Source organism: Rhinoderma darwinii, chromosome 1 (assembly GCF_050947455.1).
Source record: "Rhinoderma darwinii isolate aRhiDar2 chromosome 1, aRhiDar2.hap1, whole genome shotgun sequence".
Classification (NCBI taxonomy): Eukaryota; Metazoa; Chordata; class Amphibia; order Anura; family Rhinodermatidae; genus Rhinoderma; species Rhinoderma darwinii.
Genome location: NC_134687.1, coordinates 391,547,460 through 391,571,283, shown reverse-complemented (window position 1 = coordinate 391,571,283; position 23,824 = coordinate 391,547,460). Strand labels below are relative to the sequence as shown.

Here is a 23,824-nt window from a genome sequence, read left to right as displayed (position 1 = left end):
CTGTTTTGCTCGGTTATGCTCTGAAATCTAGAGAAAACAGCGCCAAAACGATCATGTGACGTTCCTATGGGTGTTCCCTGTGTCATGTGACAAGTTAATTTTAATACCTTCCGTTTTTAAAACGGAAGATAAACGGAAGCACAACATCCGTTTAAAACTAAACGGACACGGAGTGAAACCGGTAAGCAAGCGGAAGTCATAACGGACACACGGATCAGTTTCAAACGGACGTCAAAACGGTGAAGGATGTGTGCATGAGGCCTAAAAAAAAACACAAAACTCTGTGTGAACAGAGCCTTAGAAAGTATTTTCAATTCACTCATCTTTCTCCACGATTACAAAACCATCCATTTATATGAGTAATAGTCTCTCCCACAGGGAAGATTCTTGCAATGTAGCAATACCAATGATACAGTACATGTGTAAGCTTCTAGCCTACTTAAACCAATTTGTTACACAGAGGAGGATCAAGTCACACAATGAATGTAGATGATAGCCTTGTGCTGGAACAAATACTTCAGCAATAACCGGGATTTGCTGGGCGATCTTCTAATGCCTATTGAATTACTCAAGAATGATTACCCTGAAATCAATCTCTTAACTGAACCTGGCAGGATGCCCCACTTCCCACACCGAAGTGACAAGCCTGCTACTACTGGTCACCTCTCCTCTTACTAGCCCAGAACCGTCACAGTGAGCCCTTGTGCGCAGCAGAGCATCAACGCTATACAATAAAAAGCATTCGGCTGTCCTATTATATAGGATAAATGATCCGTTTTGTTTGATAAAACCTATTACATGAAATTAAACATTTCCCTTTAAGACCGAAATAAATCTTTTGTAAAATAAATAAAAATTCTTGGTGTCTTATGTCAAGTAATTTCATTCGAAAGTTCACCATTAGTGACTATTAGACTGAGTACTGCGACTTAAAGGGGTTTTCAGAGCTTTTAAAAAGAAAAAGAAAATTAAAAAAAAAATACAAAAAAGTACCTGTGTGTGTCTGAATACTCACAAGGGGATGCCACCATAGCTCAGGGGTAATTCATTATCTTACTGAGCGGTGTGCAGCATCTCCGTTTTAATGCTGCCAGGGCTTTCTTTGGGCTGTATCACCATGTAAAGGACTACAGTTCCCATGATTCCTCTCCCCTCTCAGAGCCATTGCTTCCATATACAGCGGTCCGCATGCCCCTCTATTACAAAGTGTAAGGTATTGCTGTATTTATTCACGGCTACTGAGCTATAGCTCTGCTGATCTGCTGCTACACTCTGCACAGCATGTAAAACAAGGGAGGGGGAATACTCAGAGCATGACCCAGAACAGAGTTGCCACTTGAAAAAGACAAAGGACTCAAGAGCTTACGTTTACTAGTTTTTATTTTAGAGGCTCCTTAATACAAACTGTTACAATTCTTCTATTGCATGACGAAAAAGTACCTAACGTATGGCTATGATCATAAGGTACATTAGTATGTGTGTGTATCATAGAGCAAGTGGCCCACATACTATATAGCTACCAGAATCGGACGTGTAACCTGTGACGCGCAAAGTCATGAGATGTGGGAACAACCACACTTTTACAAACAAATACATTGGAGAAGTAATTTCGGAATGTTTTTAAATTCTTATCCGTCACGATTACATGTAAAGGATTCATCATGTGTCATATGATGGGGTCGATGTGCTACAGTGAATGTCAAGTGACAAATGCAGAAGTGGAATTCTTACACGGTAACCAGAACTAACGTATACAAATCAGATAAGATAGGAAAAAGTTGGTTTTCTCATGCCTTCTGTAATGCAATCAGGTTGGGAAGTACCAGAATAAAAACATAGAATGTTCCGGTTTCCTACGAGTATTTGAATACTCAAGATAAGTTAGTAAACATTTCATGAACAACATATTTTGGGTATTAACAAGAGTTATAAAATGTTTGTGATGTACTGGCCAGATAACTATACCTTTTATTATCTGGGGCTAGCCATGCACTTTATTTATTTTTTTCAAACAGAGCTTTGATGCATCTTCCAAATATTGTTATTGCACACAAAATATCGAGTGCAATTTAGGAGATAAAGACCATAAGTAAGTCAAAGAGCTTTCATGTGATATATGCCTTGAGTGAGTATCATGTTGTAGACCAGGGGTATCAAGCACGCAGGCCGCATGCAGCCCCTGGGGCTGTCATCTGCGGCCCGCAGGACACAGAACCGCTAGTACAGACTCTGCTCCGAGACTCTAGAATTCCCTGACATCACTGTCCATACAGCGACAGTGATGTCAGGGGCTTCCCCAGAGCAGGAGTCCCAGTGATGTCAGGAGCACAACTGGAATCCCAGGAAGAGCCTACTAGAGCTCTGCCCGGGACTCCAGCTCTGGGGTTGCCCCTGACATCCATGTCCATATATGGACGGTGATGTCAGGAGCAGAGCTGGAATCCCAGGCAGAGTGCTAGAAGCGGCTCTGCTCCAGGACTCCAGCTCTGGGCAAACCCCTGACATCACTGTCCATATATGGACACTGATGCTAATGGCTTCCCCAGAGTTCCGGCGCAGAGCCTATACTCTTGCTCTGCTCCGGGACTCTGACTCTGGGGTTGCCCCCGATATCACATTCTGGTCCAGGAGGATCCCCTGATGTTACTGTGTATGAGAAATCCCCAGTGGATGCTGCCACAGTGCCACACACACCCCAAGTAGATTGGCTGGGGATTCCACTCTTAGAGGGAGCCCCTATGGAGCCATCTACTTGGGGTGTGTGTGGCACTGTGGCAGCATCCCCAGAGGGCACTGTGGCAGCATCCAAAATTTAAACCTAGAGGTGTTATTATAGTAATGTAGTATTATGATTATAGTAATATAGTGTTATAGTAGATCCAATAACTAATTGATTAACAATAATTTTGTATTGTATCAAATTTGAAAGTAATGTGGCCCTCAACTTCCCATTTTTTCTATATGTGGTCCACTTACCCGGCCGAGTTTGAGACTCCTGTTGTAGACTGTGCTAAAGATGCAGATCATCTAATGTCAAATCAAAAGGAAAGGGGTTGATTCCTAAAGGTTAGCATTAGAAAGATGAGGCTTCTAGTCTTATAAAGAAAAGATATACTGCAGTAAATAGGACACTCACCAAGACACCCTTATTGGAGTAGATAAATCAACAAAATTCAATAATGTGATCAATCCGTTAAAAAAAACAAAAAACATCTTAAAGAGACTCTGTCACCACATTATAAGTGCCCTATCTCCTATATAAGGAGATCGGCACTGTAATGTAGGTGACAGTAATGCTTTTTATTTAAAAAATGATCTTTTTTCACAAAGTTAGGAGCGATTTAAGTTTATGCTAATGAGCTTTCTTAATGCCCAAGTGGGCGTACTTTTACTTTCGACCAAGTGGGCGTTGTACAGAGGAGTGCATGACGCTGACCAATCAGCATCATGCACTCCTCTCCATGCATTTACACTGCACTAGCGATATAGATATATCACTATGTGCAGCCTCATACACAAGCCCTAACATTACTAGTGTCCTGATAATGAATACACATGAAATCCAGCCTGGACGTCATGTGTACTCAGAATCCTGACACTTCTGAATCTTTTTTGTGAGATTACAGCAACGGATACGAAATCTCGTGAGATCTCGGAGCTTAACGAGATTTGGTTTCACTTGCCGGAATCTCACAAAAAAAGATTCAGAAGTGTCAGGATTCTGAGTACACATGACTTCCAGGCTGGATGGTCATGTGTATTCATTATCAGGACACTGTAGTAATGTTAGGGTTTGTGTATGAGGCTGCACATAGTGATATATCTATATCGCTAGTGCAGTGTAAATGAATGGAGAGGAGTGCATGATGCTGATTGGTCAGCGTCATGCACTCCTCTGTACAACGCCCACTTGGTCGAAAGTAAAAGTACGCCCATTTGGGCATTAAGAAAGCTCATTAGCATAAACCAAAATCGCTCCTAACGTTGTGAAAAAAGATCGTTTTTTTAAATAAAAAGCATTACTGTCACCTACATTACAGCGCCCATCTCCTTATATAGGAGACAGGGCACTTATGTGGTGACAGAGTCTCTTTAATAAAGTTGTGATCTACTTTTTAAATGTATTAAATTTGGAAGTGTTAAAGAGGCTCTGTCACCAGATTATAAATGCCCTATCTCCTACATAATCTGATCGGCGCTGGAATGTAGATAACAGTGGTTTTTATTTTGAAAAACCATCATTTTTGAGCAAGTTATGAGCAATTTTAGATTTAGTTTCTTAATGCCCAACTGGGCGTGTTTTTACTTTTGACCAAGTGGGTGTTGTAAAGAAGTGTATGACGCTGACCAAAGTAAAAACACGCCCAGTTGGGCATTAAGAAACTAAATCTAAAATTGCTCATAACTTGCTCAAAAATGAACGTTTTTCAAAATAAAAACCACTGCTGTTATCTACATTCCAGCGCCGACCAGGTTATGTAGGAGATAGAGCACTCATAATCTGGTGACAGAGCCTCTTTAACAGAGCTCTACTAAGTAGTATGAATAATCTTGCCAGACCTTATGCATCCACAGATCGCTGTATAACAGCTCTGCTTTGTACAAAGCCAAAATAGGGCTTCCACTGTCAGTAAGGCCTCTACTGTACCGCCATACGCCTCTGATCTCATAGGGAGCCATACAAAGAACTTAGATGTGATCGGTACCAGCTCGATCCTGCGTGTCGACCCGCCGACACTAAACCAGTCAGTCCCGCTGACCTGACGCATATAGGTTTCAGCAAACGATACAGCTGCTCTGTATACAGAATACAAAGCAGCTGTATCTCAAAATTTAAAAATAATTTTTAAATAAAAAGTAGTTAGAAAGTTGCACAAAATACACTTTTTAAAAAAAAAAAAAATATATAAAAATAATAATAAATAAAAAAAAGGTGTACATAGCCTTTAACCCTTTCCCATCACTGATCTATAGATCTACATTGGGAAAGGGCCTTTTAATATGGCGCCTGCGCAGAAGCAGAGCAAGTGCCATAGCCGCCAGGTCTTGGCTGTGTTGCACAGCAGGGACCCAGCGGCAACGCATGCGATCAAAAAAAATTCTGATCGCAAGCATTTAACCCAACAGATGCTTGTGTCAGATGTGAGCACAGGCATCGGAGGGGTTTTTACTGCCCCTTTTGCTTGGGGGCAAAATCGTGGGAGCCAGTGTACTGCTATAGCAGCTGGGAACCTTGTGAGCACTCCCAGGCCTGCAATCGGAAGATTGCTATTGAGACCTGTAGCAATGCACTAATTTTGCCATAGACTGCAATATTATGTTATTGCAGTCTATGGCATAAGCGATTGAATGATTGCAGGTTCAAAAGAAAGTAAAAAAAACACAAAAAAAAAAAAAGTTACATTTCTAAAAATCCCCCCCCCCCTTTCCGTAGATCACATGTAAAAACAAACAATAAATAACAAACATATTAGGTATCCCCACATCCAAAAATTCACAAACTATAAAAAATATTTATCCAATACGGTGAACGTCTCCGTGGGGAAAAAGGTCAAAATCTGTTTTTTTGCCACTTCAACCTCCCAATTTTTTTTAAATAAAAACTGAGCGAAATGCCAGACATTCCCCAATATGGCATTAATAAAAGCGACTTCTTTCCACATACAAAAAGACGCCTTACACAGCTCTGTACACAGAAATATAAAAAGTTACGGGGGTCACAATATGGCGATGCAAACATTTGTTTCTTTCAAACGTTGATTTTAAAAAAAAAAAAAAAAGGTACTAAAACAATATCAATTTGGTATCACCATGATCAAACTGACCCGCAAAATAAAGATAAACTATCATTTTCATAAGACATTGAACGCCGTGAAAAAGAAACCCATCAGAAAACGGCGGAACTCCTTTTTTTCCAATTCAACCATTTTTTTTTCCAGCTTCCCAGTACATCACACATAATATTAAATAGTACCATTAGCACATACAACTTGTCCCGTAAAAATGAAGCCCTCATATGGCTGTGTCAACGAAAAAATAAGAATTACTTTTTGAAGGCGGGGAGGAAAAAACAAAATAATAAAAACGAGAAATTAGTTTGTCCTAAAAGGGTTAAACATATATGTTAATATAATCCAACACCATATAAACCATGACCCTCCATATATAGTTCTCAAACGCAGTCCAAATTTTAGGTATAGCTCATGGTTACACGCATCCCTTTGTACATAGTAAGCCCAAGGTAAGTAGCTACCTAGAGAAGTAATATTTTCAGCTAGCCATAGAGGAGATTTAATTACTTGAAAGCCGTTTTGGGAAACATGTTCAGAAATAGTCATGCCTCATCCGGAATAAATAAAAAACAAACAAAAACGTAGCAGTCCACTTACCTGTAATCTTAAGGGTATGTTCACACGACAGCGTCTGTAACGGCTGAAATTACGGGGATGTTTCCGCCTGAAAACATCCCCGTAATTTCAGCCGTAACGGCATGTGCAGGCGCTTGAACGCCGCGTCCATTACGGACGTAATTGGCGCTGCTATTCATTGGAGTCAATGAATAACGGCTCCAATTACGGCCAAAGAAGTGACAGGTCACTTCTTTGACGCGGGCGTCTATTTACGTGCCGTCATTTGACAGTGTCGCGTAAATATACGCCTCGTGTGAACAGACAAACGTCTGCCCATTGCTTTCAATGGGCAGATGTTTGTCAACGCTATTGAGGCGCTATTTTCGGACGTAATTCGGGGCAAAAACGCCCGAATTACGTCCGTAATTAGTGCGTGTGAACATACCCTAAAAGGGAACAGGTCAGCAGATTTGAGGCCTTAAAACTGCTGTCAAGGTGACAGAAGGAAAAGGCCTCTTAAACTTGCTTTTTTTTTTCTTGGTCACGCACCGAGAATCCGACATTTGGTTTTCCATGTACGGCGGTCCCAAGTGCCACTCTCTGCTCCAGCAGTCACTTAGGAGACCATTACAGCTGTCACTGAGAGCAGAGGGGAGCTTGCACATAAAGTCCCGCCTCAGTGGCACTTCGGATTGGCGCAAAAAAAAAAAAAAAAAGTGCCCTCCTCCCCTATATCACTGTCAGCAGTTTAGAAACCTCAAAACTGCTAACCGGTTCCCTTTAAGAAAACCTACCATGTTATAAGCCAATGCCAACCTTTTTCTACTAAACAAGGATTTTATAAAAGCAGCACTTTTCAGGTAAAAGGTTGATTAGGCTGAAGACGAGAAGTTGCAGAGGGTTTGCACTTTGTTATCATGAGTATTTTATTGGTGTACTCCTGAGGTTGAATACTGATAGGGTAAGCACTGCTGAACTCGCACTACTACTTCACATTCCATTCTTATCATTATACAACTATTATGTGGTGATGAGTCATATTCAGGTCTTATTTCCTCATTGTATTCCAGTCACTGGAATGTTCAGGAAAGTCTATGGTAGTTGGGTTAGGACACTTTTTCTTACAAAAATGGCTTCTTTCCCTTTGTTTTAACATACTTTTGTAAATATAGGTTTACAGACTAATATATACTATAACTACTTGTGTTGGTGATAACAGTAGAGTAGACTACGCTATTGCTCCCGGCAAAACTACTGGGTCCGAAGCACAGCAGAGACAAACTGAAACCATGGGCACCGGATCCGTCACCATTGAAATCAATGATGATGGAAACGGAAACCTATGGTTTCCATCTGTGTCAGTTCAGGGTCCTGTTCTGACGGAAAGCTCAGACGGAACGTCAGAACGGGACCCCAACACAGATGTGAAAAAAACCTTATACAGTATACTGCGGTTGTTGGGCTGCACCAAAAGACTAGGCGTGCATCAAGTTCAACCTTACATCCCCAATGCCCCTGTTGATCCAGAGGAAGGCAAACATTGTGTAAAAGCATAATTCGAATATACATTTAGAGTGAAGAATGTATTTTATTATTGCCAGTAGGCGGTGTATTTGGTTTTAGGGGCAAATTCGAATTCTTTTACCTAGCCTTGTGTGGAATATTTTCTCCCATGTATATTCTAAAAAAAAGAATCCTATTTTTGTAATCTCATCGTACTTGGGATTGTAAATTAAACTAATTTCTAGATATTTTGCGATCTGGGTCAATAATATATTTGGATTTGGTGACCATACCCTCTTTTATCTTCTATAATTGAAACTTTTGTACTCTGACAAAAGGGGAGGTAGTGGTGGGTATTTAGACAATCCTCAATAATGAGGTCTTCTAATTAGTTGCCAGTATTTCTTAACTATGTACTTATTGTGCACTATTGTTTCTGATCAAATTTACACGGTCATAATCAAAATATTCAAATCTTGGTGCTATATCAGGATTATGATCCCCAACACTGTACTGAAGCCATAAACTAGCATTGTGCATGGTGGTACAGTACAGTATTTATTTCTGTTGCCTATACAGCGCCAACATATTCTATAGTGCTCTACAAAAGTTGTCATCACTCACAGTCCCCAATGGGGCTCACAAACTACATATCCTATCTGTACTTTTTGGTGTGTGAGAGGAAACTAATATACAGGGAGAACATACAAACTCAATGTAGATGTTGTCCTTGGTTGAAGTCGAACCCAGGACTACACAAATTCTAAACACTGATTCACAGAGCTGCCCAAGTACATAGAAATGACAAAGTAAGGGCCTGTTCACATCAATGTTTGGGTTCTGTTCATCGGTTTCATCAGAGGACTATCGCTTTCGTTTGCATTAGCATTGATTTCAATGGTAATGCTTCAGTTTGTTTGTTTCCGTTGAATAAAGTTGTTGTTTTTCACGGAAACAATAGCATAGTCGACTACGCTATGGTTTCCGTGCAAAAAATGAAACTTTACGGAATGGAAACAAACTGGATTCCCATTGATTTCAGTGGTAATGTTTCAAACGAAAGAGCTAGTTTTCGTTCATCAGTTCCTCTGACGGAAAGGTTGACCGTAACCTGAATGCGGATGTGAACAGGCCCTTACATTGTCCACACAGCACAAAGATTAGCGTGTGAAGTAGTAATGAAAAATAAATAAAGACAACAGTATAAATTAAACTAATCATCAAATCACAAACGCAAAAACATGCACAGATTCACACTACATACAGTTACGATACCTCTGAGAAATATGTGGAGAAAAATTTACATTTTTCACAGTCTCTTATACCTTGAAAGGAACTCTGTCACTAGTTTATTAATTCCCTATCTCCTAACTAACCTAATAGGCTCTATGATGCCGATAACAGTGTGATTTGTTTTAAAAAAAACATTTGCAAAGTTGTGAACATTTTCTAAATATGCTAATGTGGCTCTACTTGCCAAATAGGTGACTCTTTCTTTTCACTCTGGGCGGTGCAATGTTTTCTGTATGACGCTGTCCAATCATACAGTTCTCCTCTTGCCTGCCCAGCAACACAGCCTGATCATATAGTATACAGCTTACATTCCCGACTGTTTTCAACTGGTGATATATCCGGTTGTTTCACAGCTAGAACTAGAATCTCCTCTATTATTTGCCACCAGAACCGCTGTTCTAGGTGGTCCACAGCCGGAGATATGGCTGTTTGAAGTGATCCCCCTTCCCTGAAGCCTCAGTCTCTCACACTGTGTGAAGATGCTTCATGCTGATAGGACAGCGTCAGAGGCTATGACTTCGCTCCACCTCAGGAGAGTCGCTGCTGTTGACACCCACTTGTCTAGTATAGACTCATTTGCATATTTCGAAAAAAGTACATAACATTTAAAATAAGAGATTAGCTAGGAGATAGGGCATTACTAAACTAGTGACAGATCCTCTAAGTAAGGGCTCATTCAGACGAACATGAATCTTGTCCGTGTGACGGCCGTTAAAACTGCCGTCAGACGGACCCATGCATTTCAATGGGACCGTTCACACGACCGTTGTTTCAACAGAGCGTTCACACGCTCTGTGAAATCGTAAAATAGGACATTTCCTGAGTGTCACACATCCCTCCATAGACTGTAGTCTGTGGGAGATCCGTGACCATGCGTCCCGCACAGGTCCACCTCGGACGTGGAAAACGGCAGTTATTCACGTCCGAGGTGGGTTACGTTCGTGTGAATTCAGCCTAAAAAAGAAGAGCAGGAATACACTTTGCTCCAAGCTATTGTTAGCAGAAGCGCTTCCTTATCTTTATGGGTTATTAGGTGTAATGATAGCTGCTAAACTGGTATTTTAACTTGCAGTAGTGAAAACATCATGTCATCCTCAGCAGGCCACTCCTTTCTGTTTAAACATGAAAAACACAAAGCGAGAATGGCGGAGGTCTTAGACGAACAATGCAGGGAGATGGTTTCAATGCTGAAGGGAAATCATAAACTAGGAAGTGATAAATGGACTTTAGAAATGAATAATTGCTAAACGATTAAAAGGATTGTGTTTTTATTATTTCAAGTAATGAGTTTGATCCATCTCTCATATCGTTTTACAGTTCTTGTTAATGAAAAAAATGCAAATAAATAAATTATATATATATATATATATATATATTATATATTCACATACACACACATATACATTAGGGATGCATCGAAACTTCGATACTGTTTCAACACCGTACACCCCCAAACTGTTCGATACCATTATTTCATGTATTTCGATACCAAGCTGTGCAGCCGCACAGCGCAGTATAGTAACATGAATGTATGATGTGTAATACAGCCATTATCCTGCTCCTGAGTCCTGGCAAGTGCGCGCCATCAGGATGATGCGATGCGGCCAACGCTGTACTAATGAGCGGCGGCACTGAAAATAGAACATGGCGGGCGCACTACAAAACACCCCCATGTTCCGTCTTCAGTGCCTGAACCGCTGCTCATTAGTGCAGCGCCGGCCACATCCTCATGCTGACCGCGGGCGCACTTAATGTCAGGAGTGGGGCAATGGCTGTATTACACAGCCGAAGCCCCGCTCTATAATGGCAGGGATCAGAGAAACCGCTCATCTCCGCCGTTATTCCCCTGAATGCTGCCATCAAAGCGGACTGCAGCATTCAGGGGAAAATGAGAAGGGGGGATGCCCCTTGGATCGCATCACAGGAATCCCTGTGACGCGATTGAGGGACATACCATATATGGGCAGACAGCCCAGGGTCCATTGAAGGACCCCAGGGCTGTCTTACCATATTCCCTGTTAGGGCATAATTCGGTATGTTTTAACAACTGCCTGTGTACTATCCATACACAGGCTAATGTACTGATAGATATATATATATATATATATATATATATATATCCCCTAGTACATTAAAGTTTAAAAATAAAAGTAAAAACAAAGTAATATTAAAGTTTAAAAAAATACACAAACCTTTTTTACAATAAACATTAAAATAAGTCTCAATACATAAAATATACACATATTCGGTATTGGCGTGGCCGTAATAACCTGCACAACAATTTTTTTGCGCCATTTATGATGTGTACGCTGTAAAAAAATAAAAATAAAAACGGCTTTCTTTCATTTGTTGTGAGTAGGGATGCACGATGCATCGAAACTCCGATACGGTTTCGATACTCTGCATCCCCAAACGGTTCGATACCGTTATTTCATGTATTCCGATACTTAGCTGTGCGGCCGCACAGCTCAGCATTGTAACACATGACTGTATGATCGCGGGGCTGCGGCTGCACAGCTCAGTATTGTAACACATGGATGTATGAGAGCGGGGCTGCGGCCACACAGCTCAGTATTGTAATACATGAATGTATGAGAGCGGGGCTGCGGCTGTGTAATACAGTCATTGCCGCGCTCCTGAGTCCTGATAAGTGCGCGTCGTCAGGATGATGCGATGCGGCCGGCACTGAAAACAGAACATGGCGGGCGCACTACAAAACACCCCTATGTTCTGTCTTCAGTGCCTGAACCGCCGCTCATTAGTGCAGCGCCGGCCGCATCACCTCATACTGACCGCGCGCGCACTTCCTGTCAGGAGCGGGGCAACGGCTGTATTACACAGCCACAGTCTCGCTGGCGGAGATCAGAGAAACCTCTCATCTCCGCCGTTATTCCCGTGAATGCTGCGATCACAGCTGACTGCAGCTTTCAGGGGAAAATGAGAAGGGGGGATGCCCCTTGGATCGCTTCACAGGGAATACCTGTGATGCGATTGAGGGACATACCATATATGGGCAGACAGCCATTGAAGGACCCCAGGGCTGTCTTACCATATTTCCTGTTAGGGCACACTTAGGTAGGCCCTAACTGCCTGTGTACTGCCATGTCTTTTCATGTTAATAAATGTGTTATGTTCTCACGGTTATGAACACAGACTATCATTTTGCACCATCCTTTTTGAATCACTATATATATATATATATATATATATATATATATATATATATATATATATATATATACACACATACACACACATATATATATATATACATACACACATATATACACACATACACACATATATACACACACACACACAGGATGTATATGTAAGGCTACATGCCCACTTCAGTTTTTTCGTCAGTGATATTCGTTGTTTTAACGGATAGCACCCGGTCACATTAATTTCAATGGGGCCATGAACACTTCCGTTGTTTTAATGGAACCATGCAGCCGTTCCGTCAAAAATGGGGCAGGCCCTACTCCTGCCCGTTTTTGACGGAACAGTCTCGGCCTTTGCATTGATTCTGTCCGTGAAACAACGGACTGCACATGGAAGCCATCCGTGTGCGGTCTGTGATTCACAGAGCAGTCATTAGCGGCCGTTCAGCGGCACACGGAAGTGTGCATGAGGCCTTACACACACAAGCTAGCAGGAAAGCAGTTACCATACATTACAATAAACGGCTAGTAACCGGTTTAGTTTACTGCAGGATTTTGCAGTTTTAGGTTTGTGCACCCTTGCTGGTTCCAGTGCTCTGACCTTTATTTACGCCACTTGAAAAGTGGCAATGAACCAACGCAGGGAAGTCATCCGTTCTAAGTTTTAATGTGCCAGCTAATTATGTTTGTTTGGCCTATAACCTTCTGAAAAGCAAATAAAAAGCACTAAACCGCCATGATTTGGTAATTCTCAGTCTAGTGATGGCACTGTACTAACTTCCTGCCTGAGAAAAAGGATTACTATAGGTGCCGAAGAATTCTGTAGAAAAAGAGAGTCAAAACCTATTCCTCATACGTCCATATTCTATGATGTGCTGCTATTACAATGTCTAATACTGTATGAAATTCTTCTACATACACAATGTTTGAATGTCAAGAACATGGATTAGAGACTATGAGCTTCACTGACTCACACCCAGGGCCGCCATCAGGAATTTCAGGGCCCCCTACAGCTACATTTTCTGGGCCCCCCTACCGTGGAACCGCCTGTTAACGGTACTCCGTCCAGTACTATATCATGGTACCCAGGGCCGCCATCAGGGGGGGTATTATGGGTACTGATGTGAGAGGCCCGGCCAAACCTAATTGAAAGGGGGGCCCGGCAAACTGCCGCGACTTGCCTTTGGTAGAAAAAAAACAGGCCCCTGCAATGGGGCCCGTTTTTTTCACCAAAAGAATGTCATGAGCTGCGGGCCCCCCTTTCAATTAGGTTTGGCCGGGCCTCTCACATCAGTACCCCTAATACCCTCCTGATGGCGGCCCTGGGTAGCATGGGGGCCGTCAAACACCGCCGCCCGTGCGACCGATCACGCGCACCCGCAAACTCCCAAGCATGCGCACCGGCGACCGCCTGGAACCGCGCACCGAATTTTGAGGCAGATTTTGACCTGCCCACACTATCTTGCCGCGTTTTTTGCCTGCGGCGATTGAGGACAGCAGACAGAAAACGCAGCGAAAAATGCATTTTCTGCCTCCCATTGATTTCGATGGGAGGTCAGAGGCAGAACCGCGGCAAGAAAGGACGTGCTGCTTTTTCTTTTTTCCGCGACTGGCTCCCATTGATTTCAGATTAAATCAATGGGAGGCGGTTTTGGAAGTTGTTTGGTGCTGATTCTGACGCAGTGTCCGAGTCAATATCAAGGCCCAAAAACTCTGAACTGGGCCTTATTGTTAGGGCTTATTCAGACGAACGTGTAATACGTCCGTGCAACGCGCCTCGCACGGACCTATGTTACTCTATGGGGCCGTGCAGACTGTCAGTGATTTTCACGCAGCTCGAGTCCGCTGCGTAAAACTCACGACATGTCCGATATTTGTGCATTGTTCGCGCATCACGCACCCATTGAAGTCAATGGGTGCGTGAAAATCACGCCCAGCGCTTCCGCAGCCGTATAAACTATGAATGAAAACAGAAAAGCACCACGTGCTACAAACATACAAACAGAGTGTCATAATGATGGCGGCTGCGCGAAAATCACGCAACCGCGCATCATACGCTGCTGACACACGGAGCGGTTATGGACCTTTTGCAAGCGCAAAACGCCACGTTTTTGCGCGCGCAAAAAGCACACGCTTGTGTAAATCCGGCCTTAGGGTAGGAACACACTAGGCATGAACACTGCGGATTTTATGCAACACATTTTATTGTGTAAAATCCGCAGCGTATCACAGTCGCAGCAGAGGGGATGAGATTAGAACAAATCTCATCCACACGCTGCAAAAATAATGGACCTGCAGTGTGGCTTTTTGGCTTTTTAAGCCGCAGCATGTCAATGTATTCTGTGGAATCGCCGCTCCTCTGTTGTGGAAATGCTGCGGTTCTGCCGCAAAAATCACAAATGAGAAAAAAAAAAAAAGGCACTTTTTTAAATTTATAAAAAAGTTTAGACTTGCCCCGGCCGTAGTCCTGGTGACGCGATCCTCTATTCTTAGCGCAGCTCGGCCTCCTGTCATGACGTTTCATCCCATGTGACTGCTGCAGCGGTCACATGGTCTACAGCGTCATCCCAGGAGGCGGGGCTACGTTCAGAAGAGAGAGATGCGTCACTTAAACTACGGCCGGGGTAAGTCTAAACTTTTTTTTCCCTGCAGGATTCCCGCAGCGGACACGCCTCACGAAACCTGCGCCACTATTTGGTGCGGTTTTGCTGGCGGAATTCCCTGCGGCTCCCGGGATAAGCTGTGTAGTTTTACTCAGCATATCCGCCTAGTGTGTCCCTTATGATGTCGCTCCTGGAGCTGCTGCCGCTCTCTAAATAGGCAGTTGGTCCAGTAGAATTTGGAATTTTTTTTTTTTGTGAACCAGCTTAAAAAAATACAAAACTTTTGTGTTAGGGCCTGTTCACATCACCGTTCGCTTCCGCTCCGGGGTTCCGTCTGAGGTTTCTGTCGGGTGAACCCCGCAACGGAAAGTGAAAGTGATAGCACAGCTTCCGTTTCCATCACCATTAGCGCAGTCGACTGCGCTATTAATTCCGTCCGAAAACCAGCCGGAATGGTGACGAACGGAAACCATTAGCGATGTTTCCGTCACCATTGAGATCAATGGTGACTGAAACGGAAGCTGTGCTGTCACTTTCACTTTCCGTTGCGGGGTTCACCCGACAGAAACCTCAAACGGAACCCCGGAGCGGTGGTTCGTCACCATTCCGGCTGGTTTTCGGACGGAATTAATAGCGCAGTCGACTGCGCTAATGGTGATGGAAACGGAAGCTGTGCTATCACTTTCACTTTCCATTGCGGGGTTCACCCGACAGAAACCTCAGACGGAACCCCGGAGCGGAAGCGAACAGTGATGTGAACAGGCCCTAACACAAAAGTTTTGTATTTTTTTAAGCTGGTTCACAAAAAAAAATAATTCCAAATTCTACTGGACCAACTGCCTATTTAGAGAGCGGCAGCAGCTCCAGGAGCGACATCATAAGGGACACACTAGGCGGATATGCTGAGTAAAACGACACAGCTTATCCCGGGAGCCGCAGGGAATTCTGCCAGCAAAACCGCACCAAATAGCGGCGCAGGTTTCGTGAGGCGTGTCCGCTGCGGGAATCCTGCAGGGAAAAAAAAGTTTAGACTTGCCCTGGCCGTAGTCCTGGTGACGCATCTCTCTCTTCTGAACGTAGCCCCGCCTCCTGGGATGACGCTGTAGACCATGTGACCGCTGCATCAGTCACATGGGATGAAACGTCATGACAGGAGGCCGGGCTGCGCTAAGAATAGAGGATCGCGTCACCAGGACTACGGCCGGGGCAAGTCTAAACTTTATCAATTTAAAAAAGTACCTTTTTTTTCTTCTCATGTGTGATTTTTGCGGCAGAACCGCAGCATTTCCGCAACAGAGGAGCGGCGATTCCACAGAATAAATTGACATGCGACTTAAAAAGCCAAAAAGCCACACGGCAGGTCCATTGTTTTTGCAGCGTGTGGATGAGATTTGTTAAAATCTCATCCACTCGGCTGCGACTGTGATACGCTGCGGATTTTCCACAATAAAATGTGTTGCATAAAATCCGCAGTGTTCATGCCTAGTGTGTTCCTACCATAAGGCCGGATTTACACGAGCGTGTGCTTTTTGCACGCGCAAAAAACGTGGCGTTTTGCGCATGCAAAAGGTCCATAACAGCTCCGTGTGTCAGCAGCGTATGATGCGCGGCTGCGTGATTTTCGCGCAGCCGCCATCATTATGACACTCTGTTTGTATGTTTGTAGCTCGCGGTGCTTTTCTAATTTCATTCATAGTTTATACGGCTGCGGAAGCGCTGGGCGGGATTTTCACGCACCCATTGACTTCAATGGGTGCGTGATGCGCGAACAATGCACAAATATTGGACATGTCGTGAGTTTTACGCAGCGGACACAAGGACACACGCTGCGTGAAAATCACTGACAGTCTGCACGGCCCCATAGAGTAACATAGGTCCGTGCGAGGCGCGTGAAAATCACGCGCGTTGCACGGACGTATTACACATTCGTCTGAATAAGCCCTAAGAATAAGGCCCAGTTCACAGAGTTTTTGGGCCTTGATATTGACTCGGACACTGCGTCAGAATCAGCACCAAACAACTTCCAAAACCGCCTCCCATTGATTTAATCTGAAATCAATGGGAGCCAGTCGCGGAAAAAAGAAAAAGCAGCACGTCCTTTCTTGCCGCGGTTCCGCCTCTGACCTCCCATCTAAATCAATGGGAGGCAGAAAATGCATTTTTCGCTGCGTTTTTTGTCTGCTGTCCTCAATCGCCGCGGGCAAAAAACGCAGCAAAAAAACGCGGCAAGATAGTGTGGGCAGGTCAAAATCTGCCTCAAAATTCTTTAAGGAATTTTGAGGCAGATTTTTTTTTGCCTGCAAAATACTGTGTGAACAGGGCCATACATAAACAACACTTTGAGATAATTTACTCACTGTCAGAAGAGCTGCTCCCACTCCAGTCCTCTTCCGGCGATGTCTTCCAGGGGAGGTCTTCGGTCCAGACGTCCAGTCCTTCACCTCCAGCCAGGTTCCAGGTAAGTTTTGTCCATGTGGGTCCGCAGCTGCGCGCGCTTCGTTCGCGGGTGCGCGGGCGGCCGGTCGCGGGTGCGCGCGCGGTCGATCGCGGGTGCGCGCGCGGGCCGTCTCCAGTGCGGGCGTTCGTGGATGCGCGCTCGCGAGTGCGCACGCGCGGGAGTTTCATTGTGCGCGCGATCGGGTGCGCGCGCGCGGGCGGACGGTTTGACGGCCCCCCATGACGAGGGGAGGGGGCCCGCAGCAGCAGCAGCAGCAGCTCACGACATTCTTTTGGTGAAAAAAACGGGCCCCATTGCAGGGGCCCGTTTTTTCCTACCAAAAGAATGTCGAGGCAGTTGCCGGGCCCCCCTTTCAATTAGGTTTGGCCGGGCCCCTCACACCACTACCCCTAATACCCCCCTGATGGCGGCCCTGCTCACACCTACCATTTCAGAGGCCTCAGGCTAGCTGTGTAGCTGCAAAGGTTAGTCAAGATAATGCATCCATAGCTGCACGATTACTAGTAAAGTGTTCTGAATGAAATGTACGTGTCCAGTCACCCTACTGCATTTAGGTTTTATGGCTCATTCGTACACAATGTAAATGGAAGATTGTGTCTTGAGGAATTGTCTATGCAGCGGAATGGTTTAAAAAGCATTAGGCTACATGCACACATTGCGTAATATGTTGCGGAAAATACGCACCAAAAACTGCACCTAAATCGTGCATTTCTCGATGCTGTTTTCACGGTTTGATATGTTTTTCAGTGCGTTTTCATGCTGCGGATTTTGGCGCGATTTTCCTCAGCACTAGGCATATACAATTCGTAACGGAAACGCAACACAAATTGACATGCTGCGGATTATAAAATCTGCACCGCAGGTCAATTTACGTGCAGAAAAATACCGCAGTGTGTACATGAAATTTCCTGGATTCTTATAGACTATGCTGGTACTGTATTACGCTGCGGTTTTGCCGCACGCAAATAAGTGTGGCAAAACCGCATGTAATACGCATCGTGTGCATTGTCCCTTAGCGTATTTTATTTAAATGATACCCCGCTATAAATGTGCACTATACTGCAACTTTGCATTCACCCAAGTTAACCCCTTAACGCACCTGTGTACATCATGGTTTGCACTGCATTTAGGCACCATGAAGTACAGTTCCGTCATAGTGCTTCCCTGTCACCATGTCAAAACACATGGTGACAGAGCGGTGACATCGGCTGTCATAGACAGCCGATAGTCACGGTGACTCGTCAGGTGAACAATCGCGGCGATGCCAGCGATCACTGTGATTGGTCAGTCAGTATTGCAGAATGGTTACCGGGCTAAAAGAGCCGGGCAGCTACGCTAGCCAATCGGCTGTTGGCAACAGGAGGCCTAACAATGGCCCCGTCTGCCAAGTACGGCGGCCTGTTAGGCCCCGCCTGGAGGCGGGGCTTAAAAGGCTTCCGGCCGCAGATGGAAGATGGCGGAGGGCTCAGAAGCGGAGTCTGCGTCATCAGCCGAAGGATGTCAGCTGTATGTCACAGCTGACATCTTGCTGTAACAGCAGGGAACGGAGCTAGCTCCGCTCCCTGCCTGTAACAGCTTAGATGCCACGATCAAAAGCGATCGCGGCATCTTAGTTGTTTCCAGGAGACCGGCATCGCTGCGATGTGGTCGCACGGATGTCGATCGTTACTATGGCAACCGGAGGCCAACAGTGGCTTCCTGGTCTGCCACGTATGGAAGCCTATTAGGCCCCGCCCGGAGTCGGGGCCTAATAGCTATTCACTGACAGCAAGCCTAACAGCTCTAATGCATTGCATTACGCGGGTAGTGCAATGTATTAGAATAAAGATGAGATGCAGGTTATAAAAAAGTTAAGTTAAAACATAAAAAACTGCCTTTTTTCCTAGAAGTCTTTTATTATAGGAAAAAAAAATGTAAACGTTAAAAATGTACACATATTTGGTATCACCGCATTAGTAACAACCCAAACTAGAAAATTATAATGTTATTTTTCCCGCACGGTGAACACCACAAAAAAATTTAATGATAAACAATGCCAGAATCGCTATTTTTTTTGGTCACCATCCCTTGTAAAGTATAGAATAAAAGTGATCAAAAAAGTCGCACGTACCCAAAATTGTACCAATAAAAACTACCGTCCCGCAAAAAACAAGCCCTTACACAGCCTTGTCAACGCAAAAATAAAAAAAGTTACGGCACTCAGAATATGGGGACACAAAAAAATACATTTAAATGTAGGTAGTGTAATGTACTCTAGCAGCAATCAAAGCTGCAAGTCTAAATGTCCTTTAGTGGGACAAGTAAAAAAAAGTCAAAGTAAAAAAAAAAAGTGTCAAAAAAAAAGTTATAAGTTAAGCATTTTCTGTTTATAGAAGACTTTCATTATAGGAAAAAAAAAGTACACATATTTGGTATCAACGCGTTCGTAACAACTCAAACTATAAAACTATAATGTTATTTTTCCCGCATGATGAACACCCCAAAAAAATAAAAAAAAGACACCAGAATCGCTATTTTTTGGTCACCACCCCTCCTAAAATAGAGAATAAAAAGTGATCAAAAAGTCGCATGAACTCGAAAATAGTACCGATAAAAACTACAACCCGTCCCGCAAAAAAAAAGCTCTTACACAGCTTTTTTGATTACAAAATAAAAAAAACTTGCAGCTCTCGGAACATGGCGACACAGAAAATAAATTTTTATAAAAAAGTGATTTTATTGTGCAAACGCTGCAAAATATAAAGAAACCTATATACATATGGTATCGCCGTAATCGTACCGAACCGCAAAATAAAGTAAAACGGTCATTTATAGCACACGGTGAACGCTGCAAAAAAATAAACTAAAAAATATTGTCGGAATTGCTTGTTTTTGGTCACCCGGCTTGCAAAAAAATTTGTACATTTCACATCTACTTTGCTTTAAAACTCCTGTGAAACGCCTAAAGGGTTAAAACACTTTGTGAATGCTGATTCGAATACTTTGAGGGGTGCAGTTTTCAAAATAGGATGACTTCTGGGGATTTTCTAATATATAAGGCCCTCAAAGCCACTTCAGAACTGAACTGGTCCCTGAAAAAATGGCCTTTTGAAATTTTCTTTAAAATATGAGAAATTGCTGCTAAAGTTCTAAGCCTTGTAACGTCCTAGAAAAATAAAAGGATGTTCAAAAAACGATGCAAACAAAGTAGACATATGGGGGATGGTAACTAGTAACTATTTTGTGTGGTATTACGATCTGTTTTACAAGCAGATACGTTTAAATTTAGAAAAATGCTAATTTTTGCAAATTTTTTCTAAAGTTCTGTTTTTCAGAAATAAATACCGAAATTATCGACCACATTTTTTCACTAACAAAGTACACATGTCACGAGAAAACAATCTTAGAATCGCTCGGATAGGTAAAAGCGTTCCGATGTTATTATCACATAAAGTAACACTTTGATTTGAAAAAAATCGGCTGTTTTCTGAAGGCCAAAACTGGTCCTGAAGGGGTTGAGGCCAAAACAGGCTTAGTCACCAAGGCCTCATGCACACGACCGTAGCCATGTGCACGGTCGTGATTTTCAGGTCGGCCGGGGGCGGAGTGTCACCCGCAAGCCGCCCATTATTTCCTATGGGCCTGGAAACCACGGTCGTGTGCATGGCCCCATAGCAATGAAAGGCGCCGCAATTCTCCCGTGAATTTTCGGGGGAATTGCAGCTGCAAAAGCACGTTCGTGTGCATGGGGCCTTAGGGGTTAAATACGGTTTACAAGAAATCATATTATGATTTACTTTTACATTCGTTTACAATTTTTACTAAAGGGTAACTAAACGTCCAAAAACTTTTGACATGTCAGTGACATGCCAGAAGTTTTGATCGGTGAGGGTCCGAGCACGGAGACCCCCATCAATCGCTAAAAGTAAGCGGCAGAAGTGCTCGGGTGAGCAGTGATTGGTGAACGGGCTCAATAGAAAGTCTAATCCTGTAGATCAACTGCTCGGCTTTCAAATAAGCCAATCAGAAACCAAGCGGCTCAGCGCTCACCCGAGCACTTCTGCCGCTTCGTTTTAGGGATCGGTGGTCGGACCCTCACCGATCAAAACGTCTGACAGGTCTCTATGACATGTCAAACGTTATTTGACGTTTGGTTACCGTTTAAATGGTTTAAAATGTAAGTCAGCATTAAGTGATCTGAATTACTTATTACAAATCCCTTCATGTTGAGGCTTTTCCTTAATTTGTTGCACCAAATTAAAGGGGTTATTTGAGATTAGAATAAAGAGTCGGCTTCTTAGCTAGAAACAGCACGTCTTGTCGACAGGCTGTATCCTCATTCAAGTGAAAGTAACAGCTACAATCACACACAGATCCACTTTCTCATTAACTACAGGAGAACATATACAGTAAATGAACAAAAACAGAAAAATGTAATTTTTTTTGTTCTGGCTAGTTTACACAAAATTCCTGGATACATGATTTTCCAAAGAATATATCAACATAATGACATGTGCATGGGACATACATGTGCACCATATTTAGTTACCATTGTTTTTCGGTCTTTCATTAGAGGCATAACTACAGAGGGTGCAGAGGTAGCAGTCCCAAAGGCCCCTCTGCCACACAATTAGACAGTGGTATTATAAATAGAACATGGTAGTGGAAACCATTGTTACAGACTTCGCAATGGGTCCCAGAAGCGTCAAAATTACGTCTTATATTTTGCAAACTGTTTTATGTTTAAAGGCTTTGTAGACCTTTTACAGTGGTTTTTTTCTTTAAAATTGTGCATCAGTGTGTTTGGTGCAATTTCCTAAATACATTTTATTAAAAATTATTTTCAATTTGAGAAACAGCTGCTTTGTATTCTGTATACAGAACAGCTGTATAGTTTGCGGAATCCTGTGGCCATCAGGTCCGCGGGACTGAAAGGTTCAGCGACAATGGGTCCTGCATGTCTGACACGCAAGAGCCACCTGTAATCGATCACATCTAAGTTATGAACTTGGATGTGATCAATAACAGCTTGATTCTGCGTGGACCCACGGTCACTGAACCAGTCAGTCCCGCTGACTGATACAGTATCCAGTGCAAGATACAGCTGCTCTGTATTCAGAATACAAAGCAGCTGTATGTCAAAAAGTTAAAATTATTTTTAATAAAATGTATTTAGGCAGTTTCACCAAACACACGGATGCTCAATTTTAGCTAAAAATGTTACACATCTTCTCATTTAAAACAGCAACATGTTCTGCCTGGCCAGCTAATGTCAGGTCAGATCAGTCATGCACTATAGAAGGGTTTTTGTAAGGGGTAAAATGTCATACGCAGCATTGAAAGATGTAATATTGAGCTTATTTAGCATTATTTAGGTATTACACGGCAGGTAATTATACTAGATGTATTTTGCTCAGACATTGTGTATAGGAAGGTCCTGCATCTCAGTGAGTGATGTTTGACAGATGTATGCCAATATATACCACTTGGGTCAAATTCATATAGGTCTGTGTGCCATGTCTGTGAATATAATGCACAGCTGATGAAATCAGCACCATTTCCAAAAACTAAATTTGTAAAGATGTGCCCCAATATTTGTTATACCTGTAAAGGGGGTTTTACACTGGGCAATTATCAGGCACACCATCGTTCATAGAATGCTCGTTGCCGATAATTTTCCTGTGTAAACAAGGCAGCGATCCGAAGATCTGCTGATCGTATCGTTTTAAAAAAGTTAAATATTATTGGTGTCGGAAGCACTTCTCCCTGTGTAAACAGGGAGACATGCTGCCGACATGATAATATATGGGGACAAGCGATCGGGGTAATGACCGCTCGTCCCCATCCATAGCTCCTTGTGACAGGAGCAAACAAGTGCCGATCAACAAGCGGTCTCGTTGATCGGCACTCGCTGCACCAGACAAAATCGGCTGGTGTAATAGGGCCTTAACCCAGTTGTATACATTGTGACTGCGGAGCATGTTGCTTCCAGTTCGCATTTTCACAAATAACAAATGTTCCAGGCCTCAGAGTTACTAAACCCTTCTATCCTTGACTCTTTTATGTATTACATATGAGTTATTTAATTCAGCAAAAATAACTTTTTATAAAAGGTATACACAGAGAATAAAATTGGATGTTTGCTTTGAAATCAGCAGGGACCCACATAAGGCTTTGGTCCATTACATCCGCCAAACACACAAGCTACTGATAATCCGGTCACTGTTCTAACCCTTCATCAGACAGACAGAAGAAGAATTAAATTGCACAAGATCAAAGTACAAGTTCTCAGTTGGTTCTCTTCAAAAGAAAGTCAGCTTGCCAACAGTGTTACATTCTACCAATCTGTAGTGACAAAAAAAAAAAGTTAATCCGGAGTCATGAAGCAAAACAAGATCAACATGTTTCATAGCGGTGCTTGGGAACGACGACTGCAGCACCCTAATAAACAGTTTCCCACTTGTGAACATTCTG

The 23,824-nt window shown here is 43.2% G+C and overlaps 1 protein-coding gene across 1 annotated transcript in view; it reads right to left on the bottom strand.

Annotated features, from left to right (window-relative positions):
* DAPK1 (death associated protein kinase 1) overlaps positions 1-23,824 on the bottom strand; it is a 157,624-nt gene that overhangs the window by 57,844 nt on the left and 75,956 nt on the right. The window lies entirely within an intron of this gene.